This window comes from Drosophila navojoa, chromosome X (assembly GCF_054131105.1).
Source record: "Drosophila navojoa isolate 15081-1374.11 chromosome X, UAZ_NAV_1.0, whole genome shotgun sequence".
Classification (NCBI taxonomy): Eukaryota; Metazoa; Arthropoda; class Insecta; order Diptera; family Drosophilidae; genus Drosophila; species Drosophila navojoa.
In genome coordinates this window covers 28,690,163-28,709,951 of record NC_142895.1, presented here as the reverse complement: position 1 = coordinate 28,709,951, position 19,789 = coordinate 28,690,163, and the positions used below count along the sequence as shown (strand labels likewise).

Genomic DNA, 19,789 nt, shown 5'->3' with positions numbered 1-19,789 from the left:
TTTGGCATTCGCACGTTTAAATTGAATGATGTTCTGGGTACAGATGTTTCTTTTCAGTGTGCCATTTCTTGACTTTGTCGTCTCTAAGTTTTTGTAGATTGTTGTTCCACCAAGGTACATTATACGGTTTGGACGTAGGGTGTGTCTGAGGGATTGTTTTGTGTGCACTGGATATAATTATTTTTTGTATTGTGGCTGTTTCTTTGTTTATGTTAGTGCTTGGCTTTAGTTGTGATGAGTATTCTTCTGCGAGTTCTGAAAATCGTTCCCAATTTGCTTTATCAGTGATGAAGATGGGTTTGGAGGATGTGTGTTGTGTTCTTGTTGGATACGAGTCAAAGAGGTTAATTATGATAGGGAAGTGGTCGCTACCGAAGAGATCGTTTTCTGTGTACCATGTGCTGTCAAGTTGTAAAATTGGACTACTAAAGGTTATGTCGATATTTGTTAGTGTGTTGTGGGTGCTAAGGTGTGTTGGTGAACCGTCATTTAGTAGGATGTAGTTTGATTGAGTTATGAATTTGTCGAGTATTTTGCCCCTATGATTATTAATGTTTGAGCCCCAGTTTTTATGCCAACTATTAAAGTCGCCAGTGACTAGCACGGGTATGTTTGAGGTTTCTAAAACATTTTGGAGATTGTTCATAGAAAATCTCCTGTTTGGTGCTATGTAGGCTGAAATTACTCTAAATTTGAGGTTTGACTTGAGCTCTGCACATACTGCATCGAAGCCACCGTTCAGGCAGATTTCACGAGTTTGTAGGGAATTATGTATCAGTAGAGCTACGCCCCCATGGGAAGGTGAACTGTTTTTTGTTATTAAGGTGTAGTTGTTTGGTATAGGTATGGATTTGGGGTGTATTATGTGTGTTTCTTGTAGAGATAGAATAAGGGGCGTGTGTTTTTCAATTAATGTTTGTAGTTCGCTGTAATTATTTGTGTAGCCGTTTATGTTCCATTGGATAATCTTAAAGGTCATTTTGTTTTATTTAAGTTTAAAGAGAGGAATGTGAGAGTATTGTGAGTCTATTTTGTAATAATTACCGCGTGTGTGGCCGTTGTAATTTGAAGTGTTAAATACTGTCGCTGTCGTTGTTGTCTTTGTGTTTTGCTTTTTTTGAGGTTTTTGCACTTGTTAGGTTGGATTTTGTGGGTTTGAGGTTTGTTGAAAGGGTATTATTTTTTTCTTTAGGGAATATTCTTAATTTTAGGTCGTTTGTTTTTTCGCTTGCTAGTTTTTGTGAGTTGGCGAGGTCGTCTACGTCCATTTCCATGTCTTCTTTGCGTTGGTGCTGGTGCGATGTGCTTATCCTTGAGGTCCTTGGGTGCTCTGATAATAGGTCGTGGTAAGATATGGGTTGGGGCGTGGTGTTCGTTTGCTGGGCTGATGATAGTTTTTTGGAATGGGTCGGTGTTGATGTTGTCGTAACTGTATTTGTTTTTGGTATTGTTGAGTGAGCGTCTTGATTTGTTGCAGCTTTGGTCAATGTTGATGCGTAGCTGTTGCTAAGTTGCGGGTTATGGCGAGAGTGGTAAATTGATAAAACTGTTTTGTGGTCCACTTTCTCTGTAGTTTTGATTGCTACCAGTTCTTGTTGTTTTAAGAATGTTGGACAATTGCGGTCAAGTGGGCTGTGTTTGGGGTCGACTTCGGAGTTGTTTATGCAGTTTAGGCAGCACTTCTCGTTGGTGCATGTCTCATTTTCAGTGGTGTGTGTAGTTTGAGAGCAGTTTTTACATGTATCTTCTGGACTTTTGCAGATCGGTGTTGGATGTCCAAATCGTAGGCATTTTCTGCATCTCAGAGGTAGAGGAATGTACGGGCGAACTCTTGTGCTTTCATATCCAATTTTTATTGCTTCTGGAAGGTTGTGTGTGGCAAATGTAACGATTAGTCCCGTTTCAGTCATGCCTTGGTCTTGCTTTTTAAATATTTTTCGCACTTCGGTTACGCTTTGAGGTTTAAGCTCATCTAGTATTTCTGCTTCCTCTATGTTTCGTAATTCGTTGCAGTAGATTTCTCCCTTAGAAAAATTTAGTGCCTTGTGTTCAGCGGCTTCAACTTCGATATCGGCCATATTTTTTATTTTTAGTAATTTCATTGTTGGTAAGGTATTTTTTGTTTTGATTAGTAAGGTGCCGGCGCGAGTTTTTTTGCATAAGTCGACTTCTCCTCCACATGTGTAGTCTATTGTTTTTTTAATTAGAAACGGGGATACATTTTCAAAGGATTTATTGTCTTTTCTGTTAATTACAATGTATTTTGGATTGTTTAGGTTTTGATATTTGGTGTAGATTGATTTTGTTGTTGTGTTTATGTCGGGCGGCTTGAGCATTGTTGTTGTTTTTCTCGGGCTTAGGCCCCGCGCTTTGGTTTGTGACTCTTGCAGTTGTTATTTATTTTCGTATTCTGTTGTGTGCACTTGTTTGTTTGTCTGATCTAATTGATAAGAGTTTTTGTAATGCTTTTTGGGCACCGCAGAAACCCAGAAGTAACACGTCTTATCTCGATGAGGGTTTGAGTGAAACTGATTTTAATTCATACTTTTATTCAAATGTGGGGGGATATTGTTCAATATAAATTTTAAAATATAGTTTTATAACTATTTGTTATAATTTTCTTTTTTTATTAATTCATTTATTTAAATTTTTCATTTATTTTTTCTTCATTATACCCTGAACCCATTGAAAATGGGAAATCAGGGTATAATGGTTTTGTTGAAATGTATGTAACAGGCAGAAGGAGGCGTGGCAGACCCCACAAAGTATATATATTCTTGATCAGCACGACGAGCTGAGTCGATTTGGCCCTGTCCGTCTGTCTGTCTGTCCGTCCGTCCGTCCGTCCGTCCGTCTGTCCGTATGTATGAACGCGTCGATCTCAGAAGATATAAGAGCTAGAGACCTCAACTTTTTTTTTTAAATGTCGGTATATATCGCGCGCATATCGAGTTTATCACCAAAAAACGATAACTCATTCCGATATTTTTTTTATCGATAAAAACCCTTATCGAAAGTCAGTTAAAAAATTATATCTCCTACATCATTATAGCTAGAGTGTCCAAATTTTAAATATATATTATTTTATACAATTTCGGTTTTTGTTAAAATTTACCCCCCGCCCCTATATTCTGAAAGTTTCATTACGATCGTACGTCTAGAAATTAAATTATTCAACAAATAAGTTCTCCTAATATTGCCAACAATGCAGCGCAACCCAAACGCAATCGCCTGTATATGTGAGTGTGTGTGTGCGCGTGTGTTTGTTTGTATGCGTGTGTGTGTGTGTGCGTGTGTTTGTTTGTATGCGTGTGTGTGTGTGTGTGTGTGTGCGTGTGTATGTGCGAATTATTATTGAAATATCAGTTGCTCGAAGGGTTCAGGGGATCTCGTAGTCGAGCAGTCTCGACTAGAGCTTTATTACTTGTTTTTTTTTGTATTTTTATGCCCTGAACCCATTGAAAATGGGAAATCAGGGTATAAAGGTTTTGTGTAAAAGTATGTAACAGGCAGAAGGAATTATCGCAAACCCCACAAAGTATTTATATTCTTGATCAGCACTCCGAGCTGAGTCGATATAGCCCTGTCCGTCTGTCCGTCCGTCAGTCCGTATGAACGCCGAGATCTCAGAAGATATAAGAGCTAGAAAGAGCTGAAATTTTGTGTGCGTACTCGTGTATACCATACGCAGTACGAGTTTGCTTTATTTTTTCGATAACTTTTTTATCGAGAATAATCGAAAAATTGATTTTGTTTTTTGAGGCTCATTGGAATACTATTAGACGTAGAGACTTCAGATTTACTGTGTATATATATATGATGAATACAAACATTTAGTAATCAACAGATTTTGGATACCATGCCCCCTTGGACCCCAATTTGCAAAAAACGTATTTCAAGTACTAAAGACTTGTGCTTTGGAATGTACACACATTTTGACCATATGATGCGCTCTGAAAATTTCATTAAGATTGCATGTCTACAAAAAAAGTTATTCATCAAATAAATTCTCATACTATTGCCCACACTGCAGCGCAGCACAAGCGCAGTCGCTGCTTACTGCGCAGTTAGCAGAGCGCGGGCGCGTGAGGGTGGATGCATGTGTATGTATATGTGCGTGCATAAAAGAAGTGCAGAATGATAAGAATATCAGCTTGGAGGGTTCAGGGTATCTCCTAGTCGAGCAGTCTCGACTAGAGTCTTCTTAATTGTTTCTTCTTTATTTAATTATATAAGTATATAAGAGCATGATAGAGAGGGGAAGTAAAGGGTTTATTAGAGGTTAGGGGTATAATTCGGATTGATATTAAAAGAGGAACTTAGTCCCACAAAACAAAGTTTTTTTTATTAATTTGTCATTATTTACCTGATTTATTTGTCTACTCCTGCACTTTTTGTTGCCCGTACGGCTGCGCAAATAAACGTTCCCGACTGAACAGCTATTGGTGACAATGGGCCAAATTCAAAATCATTCTTTTTTTTCTTGTCAGCAACAAGAAAAATTGTTGTTTTATAAATTATTTATTGGTTTACTATACATATGTATATATATATTTATATATAGACGACTGCGCTTGGTCTGAAGACAATTATATGAGAATTTACATGATGAATAATTTCTTTTGCAGTAGGACTATCTTCATGAAACATTCAAAATTCATAAAAAAAAAAAAAAACAAGTAAGAAAGCTCTAGTCGAGACTGTTCGAGTGCATGTACATTCTAAAGCACAAGTCTCTAGTATTTGAAATACGCCTTTTACAAACATGAGGGTGAAGGAGTGGTTTTTTAGGGGTGGGGGTAAATTTCAACAAAAACCGAAATTGTATAAAATGCATCTAAATATATGTTTTAGATTTCGAGTGTCTAGCCTTAAAGATGTAGTAGATATCATTTCCATAACGTATTTTATCGATAAAAATATCGGCATGAGTTATCGTTTTTTAGTGATAAACTCGATATTCGCGCGATATATACGGATATTTTAAATAAAAAATTGAAGTCTCTAGCTTTCATATCTTCTGACGGACGGACAGACACACAGACAGGGCCTAATCGTCTCAGTTTGTCGCCCTGATCAAGAATATATATACTATACATAATATACTGTTACATAATTTTAACAAAACCATTATTCGTGATTATTGTCGTATTTAATAGTTTGTTCAAAAATATGAGTGCGTCCAGTGAAAAGTTCGAAAGGTGTGAGTTTTGTAGATGAATGTAAGCGTTATTGTAGGTGAGAAGTGTTTCAGAAAGAGTTTCTTCGTGTAGAAAGTTGAAATTTGGTATATATACGCGAGTTGACCTCCCAAGTCCAACAAGCTATAGTGGATATATGTCCGCCCAAAGGGGGCGTGGCAAACCGCAAAACTTTATATCTCCCACAGTTTAAGAGCTAGAAGCTTCAAATTTGGATAGTTGAGTTACTGGTAACCTCCTCTATCGATGCCCCAAAAATAATTGTCACGCCTCTTTGGGGGCGTGGCATATCGAAAAATACCCTGTAATTTTCACATTTTTTGAGCGTAAGCATTCAAATTTCGCATTTACGTTACCGTTTCTAAGAACTGGCCAAAAATGAGGTGTCTACGGCCACTAGGGGCGTGGCAATCGGCATTTTTAGTATCGAATTGCGACATTTATATGCTTGAGCTATCTATGTATGTACATGTATATACAAATAGGCTTAATAGGCATTGATAACACGGAAGGAAAGATTTTTATAAAATTTAAAAATAAAATTTAAATATTTAAAAAATATAAAAGAAGCTAAAATAACAAAATTTGCAATTTACAAAAAAGAGTTTTTCGCGGGATTTGAACTCGCACCCAAGCCATGTTTGTCAAAATAACAAAAACAAATTTAGCCGGCGCCTTTGCCGACAGCGCTACCGCCTACCGTCAACAATAGTATTTAAAATGAAATCCAAAAATAAGATTCTTGTTATGAGAGTAGCGGATGGTAAATTGAAAAACAAAGCAAAAACAAATCAGTCTCATTTCAACGCTAGAGTATGCTTTTATGTGTACATACATACACACATACTAATGAGCGCGTGCATAAGAAAGGCTGGAATGCTTGGTGCTACATATGCGTGCAGACTTATGTGCATACATATACATGCATATATGCGTACATACATATATGAGGGCTATTTAAGAAGAAACAAATTAAAACTTATAAAACTGTTCAATTAGAAAAAAGAATAAAATAAATATCTATTTTATAAAAACGAAATATGTATGAAAAAAATACACAACATTGAAGGGGCTTTGAACCTCCGCCACTGTAACATAACTTGCGACGCCTCTATCACCCACGCTATCGTTTTGCTTGACAATCTGTTAGCTAAAATACAATAAGCTAATAACAGAGCGTCATCTGACAAAACTACAACAACAGCTAGAAAATCCAGAAATCAATCGCAATTCTTAGAATGCTAAAAAGCGCACTGTTGTAATGTAAGCAAACGCTAAAGAATCTGCAATAGGTGTGACCGAAAGCTATTAACGAAAATTACCATACATTTGTACTCAAAAAGTGCACGATCAATAAAATAATTATCGATTACTCGATAATTATATTTACTCGATACCAAAAGCTACAATTTCTTTAAAGCCAAATTAAATTTGAAATAAGAATAAATGCCCCCTTGTAAACATAGCATCATGTATACGGACTGTGAATGAGTATTCCGCAGTCGGTAGCGCCCGACTGCAACGTTCTTACTTGTTTTTGTTTGTCGTGTATATATCTATATGAATTATTTCCATTGGTTTGCAAGGAGTTTGTGGTACTTGAAAAGGTGGTTTTTGTGGCTGTCTATCATATTTAAGTGTGAGGCAAATTTCACAACTCTTTATTATCTGTGCTATATATGGAAAGTAAACTTTTCTTTTAAGATGCATTAGTGTTTCATCAATACCCCGGTGATTGTTATTATTGTGATAATCATTGACAATTTTTTCTTGGTCAGTAGTATTAGTAATATCATTTAGGAAAGTTGTACACCTAAGTAATTTGAAATGTTTATTGTGAGAAAACTCTTTAGAAAACACATCTTGCACTATCTTAAAAATGTTGTATGATGTGTAAATTGTCCAGTACAATATCTGTGGTAAAGCTGGGTTCGGTGATTGTTTGCCTTAATTTATTTTTAAAGGGAGTAGAAACCTTACAACAAGCAGGAATGCCCTCAGTTAAAACAATCTGCAAGTTAAAGTCGTTAAGTGGTTTTTCAATAGTTGGGATGTTGGTTGAATGGTTATTAGAAATTTCTGCGTCTATATGGTTTACGCTAGTGTCTGTTTCGGAACGGATACGACTAGGTGCATCTGCAACCACGTTTTGAGAGCCGTTTTTGTATTGAAATTCAAACTCGTATTCCAATAACTGCAATTTTCAACGGGCAACTTTATCGTTGGTGGAAAATGGCCCTGTGTTCCATGTTAATGGCTTATGATCCGAGACTAAGATAAATTTTTTTCCGAATAAGTAAGGCCTAAAGTGTTTTACTGCCCAGTAAACTGCAAGCATTTCTTTTTCTGTCGTAGAATAACGTGTTTCTTCATCAGATAATGTACGACTTGCATAAGAAATAGGTTTGTCATTTCCAGCTAATTTTTGTGATAAAACAGCGCCAATGGCATAATTGCTTGCATCAGTGGTTAATATAAAAGGTTTGTTGAAATTTGGGTAAACCAATATTGGATTGTTGCAAAGTAATGTCTTACAAAACTCAAAGGCTTTACAGTATTCTTCATCAATAGTTACCGCTTTTGTGCCTTTTAATTGCTGTGTTAGGGGCTTTGTTAGGAGCCCTTGAAATGATTTAATTTGTTTCCTGGTTTTTGGGATGGGGAACTCCTGAATGGCTTTTATTTTGTTGGGATTAGGTTTAACACCACCTTGAGTCACTATATGGCCTAGGAAATTAACCTCTCTTCGAAGGAAGTCAGATTTTGCAATTGGTAATTTAAAGTTAGTGGATCTGAGCCTATCAAAAACTTGTTTAATGTCAGTCAGATGTTTTTGCAGAGATGTCGAAAAAATTATAATATCGTCCAAGTAAACCAGACAGATGGAACCTACAAGATCTCTAAGGATATGGTCCATTACTCTTTGAAACGTTGCAGGAGCGTTCTTCAACCCGAACGGCATACGGACGAACTCAAAGTGACCACTTTCTACTGTAAGGGCTGTTTTATATCTGTCCGCTTGGTTCATTTCAATCTGGTGAAATCCACTGGCTAAATCGAGCGTTGAGAAATAGGTGGATTTACCGAGTTGATCTAGAATATCGTTTATATTCGGAAGGGGGTAGCGGTCTGAAGTTGTTTTTTCGTTGAGTTTACGATAATCTAAAACTAGCCTCTATTTTCGTTTTTCATTTGGGCCTGTTTTTTCTGGAACTACCCAAACTGGGGCACTCCAAGGTGAATAGCTGGTTGTAATTATATTTTGTTTTAGCATTGATTCTATTTGGTTTTTTATGTCCTCTTTTAAGGCGAAAGGATAGCGATAGGATTTGACAAAGATTGGCGTATTATTAGTTGTGTGTATATAGTGTTTAATGTCATTGGTGAACGTTAACTTTTGACTATCGTCATAGAAAATGTCTATGTATTTACTACAAAGTTGTGTTAGCGCGATTTTCTCTTCGGAGTTAAGGTGGTCGGTTCTTAATGTGGTGATTGGTTTGTGGATATGTTGAGGATTTTGATTATCTGAGGCTATATTGTATATTTCAACAAATTGATTTTGATTATAGGGGATGGTTTTTAATGGCTGTTCCAAATATAGTGGCTGATCTTCGTGGGACTTGTTTATAATTAACATATTGCTATATCCGTTAGCTGATTTGTATAGTCCTTCTGATATATTTAAGTGTTTGTTATAAATTGTTTCTTGACTGTAAAAATCACCTTGCTTCAACTGGACTGGAAGATTTATTAAGACTTTTGATAGAGCGGGTATAACATGTACTTCGGTTACTGGATTGTCTTGTATACAAATTTTTAAACATGATTTTGGAGTTTCAAGACAAAAACAGGCTAGATTAATATTGGCTTTTAATTTTCTTAGAATATCCATTCCAAACAGGCCTTTAAAATGTGGATGAAAGTCGAAAAGAAGAAACTCCAAAATCATTTCTTCTTTAAACTCTGTAAGCGATTGAATAATGGTTTTTTCTCTAATGACATGTTGATTTAGGACAGTCTGGATAGTTACGGGATTATTGAGAGTTTTGCGATCGACATTGGAAACTATAGTTGGGCTTATAAATGAATTTGTGGAACCTGTATCTATTAAAAATTTGATGGGTTGGTTTGTGATGGAATTAATTCATATGAAAGGTAGTGTTGAGCCATGTGTTCTTTTTGTTAAGTACCCTGTTGAGTCTTGGAGGCAGTTTTGAAAAAATTTTCTGCGTCGTTGATATTGCAAAGTTCAGTTGATGATTGTTGTTCATTAATATTATGTAATTGATTGTTGGGGGTGATTGTTGAGTTGAAAGGATTTAGAGTTGAATTTCTATTATTATTGTAATAGTTAGGCTGAGTGATGGCTACTGTGGGTTATTGTTAGGATGATTTTTTATATTTTGGGGGCGTGAATATGGTGTTATTTGTGCTCTAATTTTCTGAGTGTTATTTGGTTTTTGAGAATAGAAGGTCTTTTCTATACGGCAATATTCGTAGGCTTCGTTAATATCTTGCGGATTTTTTGATTTTACTGAAGTTTTAAGAGGTTCTCGCAAGTGGATTAAAAATGTATTCAAGCAAATTTCGTCATAGAGTTTAGCTTTGTCGGTCGAGTATTGATTTGCGTTTCGTAATTTGTCTGTTAATTGAGATCTTATTTTCAAAATACCATAAAAAAGTTAACCTAAAGATAAGTTATCAGATATGTTTTGCAAATCGTGAATAAGCATAGCTTCTCTTTTTTTGTTACCATAATGTTGAATCAGATTAGCGTTAATGTCATTCCAGATGAGTCCAGTGTCGCACAGTTTTAACGCGTCATTAGCTCTTCCTATGACTTTATTCCTGATAGCTCTTAGTAGAAGGGAGCTGTACGGTGTCTGGTCGATTCCTTGTATAGATGTGATCACTTCTTCCACATTAATGATGAAGTCTTGCAGTTGATTAGGGGTTCCGTCCGTGTGCCGATGGTAGTGTGGGAAAAACGGTATCTGGGCAGTACCGTAGCCTGCCTGGAATTCAGCCATAAGGCAGCGAAGGCTAGAGTGGGCTGAGCGTAGGACACAGGATACGTATAAAATAGGCAGGCGAGCTTCGGCTCGGCCTATTTTTGAAAATCATAATGGAGAGTGGACACGCTGATAGTAGCACGAATGTCAACGAGGAGCAGGCAGGGTGGACACACCGTTGCCCAGTCGACGTGCACGACGAGGTAGGGCGCGGCTGCCGCCGGTTAGGTTGCCGTTGCATCCGCGCCGTCAGCCGAAGAGACGGCTACGACGACATCGGCCCTACCTGGAGCTGGAGCCGTCATCCAGCGAGGAGGCGAGCGCGACGACGTCTGGCGTCGCCTGGTGTCGCGACGGCACCTATGCCGGCAACAGCGTGGGAGAAGCTGGAGGAGGAGCGGTGGGAGGAGACGCTGGTGAGCAGCTATGTGCGCAACGGCCGCTATTCGCCGACGCGACCGCTGTGGCGCCCACCACGTCCACCCACCCCGCACCGGGCGATGCCGAGCAGCGACGAGGAGGCAGTCGGCGCGTACGCGGAGGATGACGAGCCGGTCATCGTCATCGACAGCGACGATGAGCCGGTCGTCATCGACGAGGAGTATGGCGAGTGGATCGGGAGCAGCGACGGCGGGGAGGCGGAGGACGAGGTGATAGTCATCTCCGACTCGGAGGAGGAGGAGGAGATGACTGAGCCCCCCCCCGGGTGAGTGCCAGCTACGCTGCCAAGGTGGTGGAAAGTCGGCTGGAGCACCGCGCCGAGTTCGTTATTACTTGGAGCGAGCCCCTCACCCCGAAGTCCGCGGGCTTCACGCTGGAAGAGATCCTGCCCCCCGAGATGCCGCGGACGCCACAGCAGGCGACGCCACCGCCGCCGGAGACGGCGATGGACGTCGACGAGGAGTGGCGACCCATACGGTTGCCCGGCCGGCCCACGCTGCAGCGCCAGACGTCAGAGCCAGCGCCGCCACCGCCCAGGAGGCCGGGCTTGCAGCGGCAGGCATCCGTGCCCGAGGCAGGAGCAGCGCAGTGGCGGGAGCTACCGCGCGCGGAATGGCCGCGGGAGGTGGAGGAGCACGCCACCCGGATGGAGGCCCAGGGCAGCGGGCGCACCGCCCGCATCGTCTGGGCAAATGGTAGGAAGCATCGGGTGCGACGGGCACGTACTGGGTGCAGAGCTTTCGCGTTCTGTTAAAACACTGATGGGTTAAAAAAAAAAGAGAAAAATTGAGAATAAAGAAAAAAAAAAACAAAATGTAAAATTTGTCATAGCTACACCAATTTTGGGGTACTCGTTGGGAGTCCTGGCCACCATCGATGCCTGCCACGCGACGAAGTCATCCAGTTGTCCGTGCTTGGGCGTAGGCGCGTTTTGCTGGCTGAATCCTCGCGCACTGGCCAGCGACTTCGCTGTGAGCTGTGCGCGAAAGAGGATCGACCAACAAGCGTACCGACACCAAAGACGCGACACCGGTGTCCAATTGCGAACGACGTCTGTGGCCCGATCTCCTAGCAGCAGTGCATGGAATGACTGCAGTGCCCCACCGGAGCATCCCCAAGGGTCCAAGGAGCAGCAGCAACCAGCAGAAAAGCATCTCCAGCGGCGAGGGACAACATGCGCCAAATGGGTGAAATGGCCATTGCCGCGGGCACATGCGCCAATGCCACTGGGGGCTGCAAAACCGACAGGCGAGTTTTGCAGCAGCGCCCGGCGTGGGCATTGGCAGCAGCAGGCCATCAGGTCAAGGGGGCATAAAGGGAAAGATGCCCGGCCTGAAAACATAATATTTTTGGTAATTTTATGGAAAATTAAAAAATATTGTTCTTTTCACTCACCGGCAGAACACAGCATTGCCAGCGGTAAGCGGAAATGCAGATGATGGCGTTAACAGAGCGTTAACAGCGGCGATCAGCGCAAAATGGAGCAGCGCAAAACGGAGCAGCGCAAAACGGAGCAGCGCAAAACGGAGCAGCGCAGCGGAGACGGGCGCCAAATTCAAACACGATGGTCTCTCGGTACTTCGGCCAATGGGAGGCGGCCACGCAATTTGGCGGGAAAGTGGCGTCACCCGGATCACGCCACTTTACCGTTTCTATGGGCACGAGCGGCTGAAAGGCCCCGCTCCAGAGCCGAACGGGCCCCGTTATCACCCGAAGCAGGGCCTGAGGCTGGGCTATAAAAGGCCACCGGCGGCTCCATACGAGGTTTCAGATGATTCAGAGATTCAGATGGTCAGATGATTAAGTGGTGATTGAGTGACGATTAAGCGAGTGAAAAGTGATTAGTAAAAGTCAACGCGAGTGGTAAAGCAGGACTCCCAGGAATTCAAAGGACAGCAAGGATATCGTGGGAACAGCAAGCACATCGTGGGAACAGCAAGGACATCCAGTGGGAATCCTTGCGACAACGAAAGAGGCAATCAGCAGCATCAGCGGCACCGATCAGGACATCGGTGCATATCAGCGGCTTAAGCGAGGCCTGCACATCTGAGTAAGTTCACGTAGCCGTGCGCAAGAGAAGTGTTTGTGAGTGAAAACGAAGCTAGTGTTGTGCTGTGAGCGAGTGGGATAGTAGGCGAGGCCTGCATATCTGAGCGAACCGCCAGAGTTTTGTTCAGACCGAAGTCCTGGCGTTTCCCGAATCGTCCCGGTAACTAGCGTGTTTTAGCACAATACTCTCCCAGCCGGAGTGCGTTGAACCAGCGCTCGGTAGGTGTGCTTCGCTAAAGCCAACCAGCGAGCCAGCATAACTTTAAGTGACGTGTACATTTTAAACTTATTCAAGAGAATATATTTACGCTATAAAACCTAAAATCACAAGTGACTAATTATTATCGCAGGGGCTTCAACAAATAAATTTGTTGGCACGAATCCACAGTCAACTGAAACCAGCCCAGTTTAGACTCGGGATAAGCCGAAGGTTCGTTACAATATATATATATATATATCTATATAAATATATATATATAGAAGAAAAAGAGAAAAAAATTGAAATTTAAAAGAAAAAAGACCTAAAATAATGATAATTCACCACTTAAGATAATACACACATCCTCCATATAGCAGCAGCAGCAGTCACCAAAAGAAATGCCTTTCAGCGGTGGACACAAACAAAAAGAACTGTGAGTGCTAATTTAACCCTTGTCTTCCCCTCCCTATCATGTCCCCGAAATCTATAACGAAATGAAACTTAATAAATAAATAAAGAAAAAAAAAAAACAATAGCAAAAGTTAAAAAAAACAAGTAAGAAAGCTCTAGTCGAGACTGCTCGACTACGAGATCCCCTGAACCCTACAAGCAACTGATATTTCAAAAATAATTAGCAAACACACACGCACACACACACAGGCATACATACAAATACACGCACACACACACAGGCATACATACAAATACACGCACACACACACGCATACAAACAAACACACGCATACACACACTCACATATACAGGCGATTGCGCTTGGGTTGCGCTGCAGTGTTGGCAATATAATGAGAACTTATTTGTTGAATAATTTAATTTCTAGACGTACGATCGTAATGAAACTTTCAGAACGTAATCATAATGTTAAAATGTATGTGTATACCGAAGGACAAGTCTCTAGTATTTGATATACGACTTTTACAAAGATGACGGTGAGGGGGTGGATTTAGGTGTGGGGGGTAAATTTTAACAAAAACCGAAATTGTATAAAATACATCTTTATATACATTTTAAATTTGGAGACTCTAGCTTGAAAGATGTAGGAGATATAATTATTTAAGTGATCTTCGATAAGGTTTTTTATCGATAAAAAAATATCGGAATGAGTTATCGTTTTTTAGTGATAAACTCGATCTGCGCGTGATATATACGCACATTTTAAAAAAATGAAGTCTCTAGCTCTTATATCTTCTGAAATCGACGCGTTCATACATACGGACGGACGGACGGACGGACGGACAGACAGACAGACGGACAGGGCCAAATCGACTCAGCTTGTCGCCCTGATCAAGAATATATATACTTTGTGGGGTCTGCCACGCCTCCTTCTGCCTGTTACATACTTTTAACAAAACCATTATACCCTGATTTCCCATTTTCAATGGGTTCAGGGTATAAAAAGAAAAGGAAAAAAAGAAAAATTTTGAATAAAGAATGAAATACAAACTATGAAATAAAAACTATGAATTAAAACTAAATTTGTAAATTTATACATTAACTAATATTCCCCAAATGCCTAAAATATGATTTAACATTTTTTTTATTATATTCCTATACTATTATATTATTATATTATTATGTTATTACTATATTGTTAACCTTTTTATTCACTTATGGCTTTATTTATATTATGTAGTATTTTTTTCATTTTTAACACATGCGAACACATACCATACACATGCACATACATATATATAAACACAAGTAAACACGTAAAAAAAAAGAAGAAAAAAAAAAAAACATGAAGCGACAGTTATTATGAATAAATGAAAATGTAATAGACTAGTTAGAGTTAATTTAACGATTAAATGTATCTTTTAGAATTTTTTGAGTTTCCTTGATGGATTAATATGGTAGGGTAGGAGTATAGCGTTAGCATAGAAGAGAGAGAGAGAGAGTCGAGGTAATCCTTATTTGGGGATCTTCATAAACAAGTTTAAGCTGAAGATCATGGTTGGGTTTGGGTAAAGACAGCGAGAAGGCAACACCACCTCGGCTTCCGCGTCTTTCTAACTGTGCGTGTTTGTTTCGTTTTTCCTTGTTGTCCGAATGTTTGTGTTGCATAGGAATCCTAAAAATTTTAAAGTTTGTGTGTATTGGTGACGGTTTGGCAAGACCCACCCCCCCGCCAACAGAGCTAAGGGAACCAGAGGATTCCGCCCGCCATTACCCGATCCACGTCTTGTGTATGTTTATTTATGTATGTACATGTATGTATGCATGTATGTATGTATACATGTATGTAACTAGATATATGTGTATATATGTACATATTATATGTAAACATTCAAATGCACGAAGATCGCATTCATACCCGAGTATGAACATTTACATAAATTTTATGGCGCCCAATGAGGGGCCTGAAATTCGGAGAGTGAGGTTAACGCCCGCTGCATTTATACACAAGATCGATACATTACACATTTTGAGCCAACAGATGAAATACTCCAAAGAGATCAACTGTCTGCGTCATAAGCAACAACTTCCGGTCTCTAGTTCAATCCGCAACCTCAATCCTTTTCTGGATAAGGAGGGAGTCCTGAGAGCATGCGGGCGTATTAGAGCTTCCGCCTCAACCTACGATGAACGACATCCAACCATCGTACCATATGGCTGCTCCTTTTCAAGGCTTTTGGTCCACTTCACCCATCGCATATCTTTGCATGGTGGAAACCAGCTAACTATGCGACTCATCCGTTCACAATTCTGGATCCCCAAACTGAAGGTCCTCATCAAACCTGTCATAAGCTCATGCAAGTCCTGCGTAGTTTATCGCAAGCGTCTCCAAACGCTAATGATGGGCGACCTGCCAGCTGAACGGACAACCTTCTCCAGGCCCTTCACATTCGTAGGCGTCGAATTTGCAGGCCCCTTCGATGTGAAGAACTGCACCGGACGTGCCTGCCTCATTACAAAGGGGTACGTCTGCGTGTTTGAGTGTTTGAGCACCAAAGCCATCCACCTCGAGGCAACCTCCGACCTAACCACTGAGAAATTCTTGACGGCATTTACCCGCTTGCACTATAGGAAAAAAACCCTAAATTTTGGCATAAATACAATCTTTTTTTTTTTTAACAATTTTTGAACTTTTTTTTTTATTTTCCAATAATAAATATCTTAACTAATATGAAACGAATTTTTAAAAAATGTTATGGACTGCCCCTACTATATAATGCTGGGCTGCAAGTCGGCTGACCCAGAGTTGCTTTACTTACTTACAAATAGAGGCAATTAGTGATGAAGTTTAAATGCAAACGTATTGTCTGAACCCTCTTTTATAAGAGACTATTAACCGTTTTCGCTCCTTTTTGCTCCATTTCGAAAAAATAACGTTTTTATAGCTAAGTTTTAGCGCTCAGAGCTTCTAGACGTATGGGCAAGCAACAATCGCCAAGCAGACGCGGTAAATTGTTTATGATTGGAAAAATTAATAATAATGTGGATGAAAATGTAGAAAACAGTATTTTTATCCAAGTTGCCCAGTTTATTGCTTTTGTTAAAAGATATTTTGCCCAGATGTAACCGTAATCTGCATAGATTCAAAGCAACATATTCACGGTGGGTCGAGGGCAAAATATTTATCAACTTAAAAGAAGTTAAATCCTCGCAAGATAAAGCTGGCCGTAAAGAACTTACTTATAAAGAAGCAGGCAGTCGGCTGAAGAGAAAATTAGCTTCTGATCTTGCAAGTCAAGAAGAACACACAACCCAACTGCAAAAAAATGCAAAGAAAATGATATGGCATTCGTTCTACGAAAAACAATGCACAGTGAGAATGCGAGTGAGATAAGAAAGAAAATAGAAGGCAATTAACCAACTACTATAGAACTATTCTTGGTATCCCATGTCCCCAACTGTGCACAAAGTTTTGATCCATGGATACCAAATAATGGATAGCTGCATAGTTCCTGTTGGTGTTCTCGGAGAAAACGCATCAGAAGCTCAAAACAAAATTTATAAAAATGACAGAAGGTCGCATGCCAGAAAGAGCAGTAGGCTAAAAAACATCACTGATGTTTTTTGGGTAACAAGGAGGTGGGGAGAAGGCGTGGTCAAATAGTCAAATAGTAAAAAAAAAAATTCGAAATTCTAACCTAGTCTATCTTAGGTGTATGTAAAATTTCAACCTCCTAGCTCTATTTTTAGAATTGATGCCAAAATGTCGGGCTTTTTTCCTATAGTGGATTGGTGGCTCGGCGTGGATGCCCGCAAAGATTCTACTCCGACAACGGGAAGACGTTTGTTGGAGCTGCGAAAATCTTATCGCAAGACTTCTTGGAATCTCTCAGATCCGAGGTGCTTGCAAAGCACACTCTCCATCGCCTATCCTGGCATGTTAATCCACCGAGTGCCCCCCACATGGGTGGCTTGTGGGAAGCAGGGGTGAAGAGTTTCAAGGCCCTATTCTACAAATCCACCGCCACGACAAAATATACTTTCGAAGAGCTTTCGACCCCCTTGGCGAGAATAGAGGCCTGTCTTAACTCAAGACCTCTAGCACCCATGTCCGACCATACTCCAGTGCAAATGGACATCATCACCTTCAAGATGACCTAAATGCATTTCAACTTTGGTGTGTGGCAAACCAGCTGGACTTAAATTGCTCAAAGTGTATGACAATGACCTTCAGTCGTACCGTTCCTCTAATTGTTGATTATAAAATTAGCAATATTTCCTTACGACGCATCCACACAATCAAAGATCTTGGTGTTTCCTTCGATTGTAAACTAAATTTTAATCTTCATATTTCTACCATCATTAATGAAGCCAAAAGTGTGCTTGGCTTTATTAAACGTTGGTCCAAGGAATTTAAAGATCCTTTTACCACCAAGCGCTTATTTACGTCGCTTGTATTAGAGTATTGCTCTGTTGTTTGGTCTCCGCAGTATAAACTGCATCAGGATCGCATCGAATCGGTCCAAAAACAGTTTTTTCTCTTTGCCTTAAGGGATCTTCGATGGGACAGTAATTTACGATTACCGTCTTATCATAGTAGGCTCCAGCTTATTGATCTTCCATCGCTAACCAATCGCAGAAGAATTTTAGGAATTGTTTTTCTGCATTAATTGATTAGTGGTGATATTGATTCGTCCTCTTTGTTGGGTCGTCTAAACTTTTCGGTTCCGTCCCGAACAACTAGACACTATCGTCCGCTTCATTTAGCGGTGTGCACTAGGGATTATTCTTTGCACAGTGCGTTTCATGTTCTTAGTGTTAACTTTAAAAAATTTTATCACGTTTTTTTCTTAGAGCTCTCTCTTCCTAAATTAACAAGTAAGAAGACTCTAGTCGAGACTGTTCGACTAGGAGATACCCTGAACCCTCCAGCCTGATATTCCAATCACTCTGCACCTTTTTAGGCACACATACATACACACGCACGTATTAGATCGCGCTCTGCGCAGTAAGCAGCGACTGCGCTTGTGTTCAATATTAAACCCACTTATTTGTATAACTTTTTGTGCCCGCCTTCACTTCGTCATTGACAAGAGGGAGCTTAAGGTCTTTTTGGATATCATAATTGGTCATATACCAACGAGCACCTGTAATTGTTCTAAGTGTCATAGACTGGTATCGCTTCAATATTTCTATGTTTGAGTTGCTTGCTGTTCCCCATAGCTGCATCGCATAAGTCCAAACTGGCTTCAGGACAATCTTATATAGCCGTATTTAATTTTCAAGGCTTAGCTGTGATCGCGGACCTAGGATCGCTCCTAGATTTTTTCTTTGTCTTAGCTTTCAGTTGAGCTTGTTTTTCTTTTATATGCTGTTTCCAGGTAAGCCGGCGGTCCAAGTGTACTCCCAGATATTTCACAGTTTCGCAAACTGGAACGGTAGCGCCGTTGAGTGAAACTGTGGGACAGATTCCGCGTCTGAACGAGAATGTGACTTGCACAGACTTTTGGGCGTTCACCACTATTCTCCACTTCTTTAACCATACTTCAATTAGACCAAGTTCTTCAAGTAGTCTTTAAGTAGCTTATATTAGAAAATATTATCAATATTTTTTGTGTAATAATAAATGATTAATAGTACTTAAACAAAAAGCAACATTATTTTATTACTTTGGGCTCAGGGTATATTCTAATCGAGCACTCTCGACTAGAGTTGTCTTACTTGTTGTACTTGCATGTGTGCTGTAGATGCTGTAGTTGTTGTTGTCGTAGCCGTAGCTGTAATCATGTTAATTGTCATCGCCATATCTGTAGTCAAGTTCGTTTTAGGCTGTGTATGTGTGTTGAGTGAGTTTCTCGTGGTGACGTCATTCAAGTGCGTTTGTGGTAATGGCGTCTTGAGTTGAGTGCATGAGAGCGAGTGCGCGTGCTTCGGGGTGGGTTTTTGAGTTTGCATGTGAGTGAGTATGAGTCTGATAATCGTTTATTGGCAATGGCCGACTTGCGTTGCGGAGAGAGAGTCTTTGCCTTTTTGCGTCTATTGTCTCTCTCTTTCCCAAGCCGCTCTCGGGCGACTTGCGTTCGGGCATTTTGGACACCTTTGGATAGCGGGGAATATTGAGAGCTTGTACTCACCACACTGCAGCGCAGCCCAGGCTGCAGAATGATAACAATACCATCTTGGAGGGTTCAGGGTTTCTCCTAGTGGAGCAGACTCAATTAGAGCACCCTTACATAATAAGCGACATATTGCAGTGACTGCGCTTGAGCGGCGCTACTATGAAAATTTATTTGTTAAATAATTTTTTTTTGCAGACGCACAATCCTAATGAAAATTTCGGAGCGTAATCTTTATGCCAAATGTGTAACATTATATGATTATCAAATTATCAAATGTGTGTACATTATAAAGCACAAGTCTCTAGTACTTAAATGGGAAATCAAGGTATAATGTTGTTGTGAAATGTATGTCAC

At 40.3% G+C, this 19,789-nt stretch overlaps 1 long non-coding RNA gene across 1 annotated transcript in view; it reads left to right on the top strand.

Annotated features, from left to right (window-relative positions):
- The window catches only part of LOC149090772 (uncharacterized), a 61,770-nt gene extending 46,424 nt beyond the window's left edge, over positions 1-15,346 (top strand). The window contains exon 2 of the long non-coding RNA XR_016197547.1: positions 14,337-15,346. This is a non-coding gene — a long non-coding RNA (uncharacterized LOC149090772). The remainder of the gene's footprint in view (positions 1-14,336) is intronic.
- Positions 15,347-19,789: the final 4,443 nt, after the last annotated feature.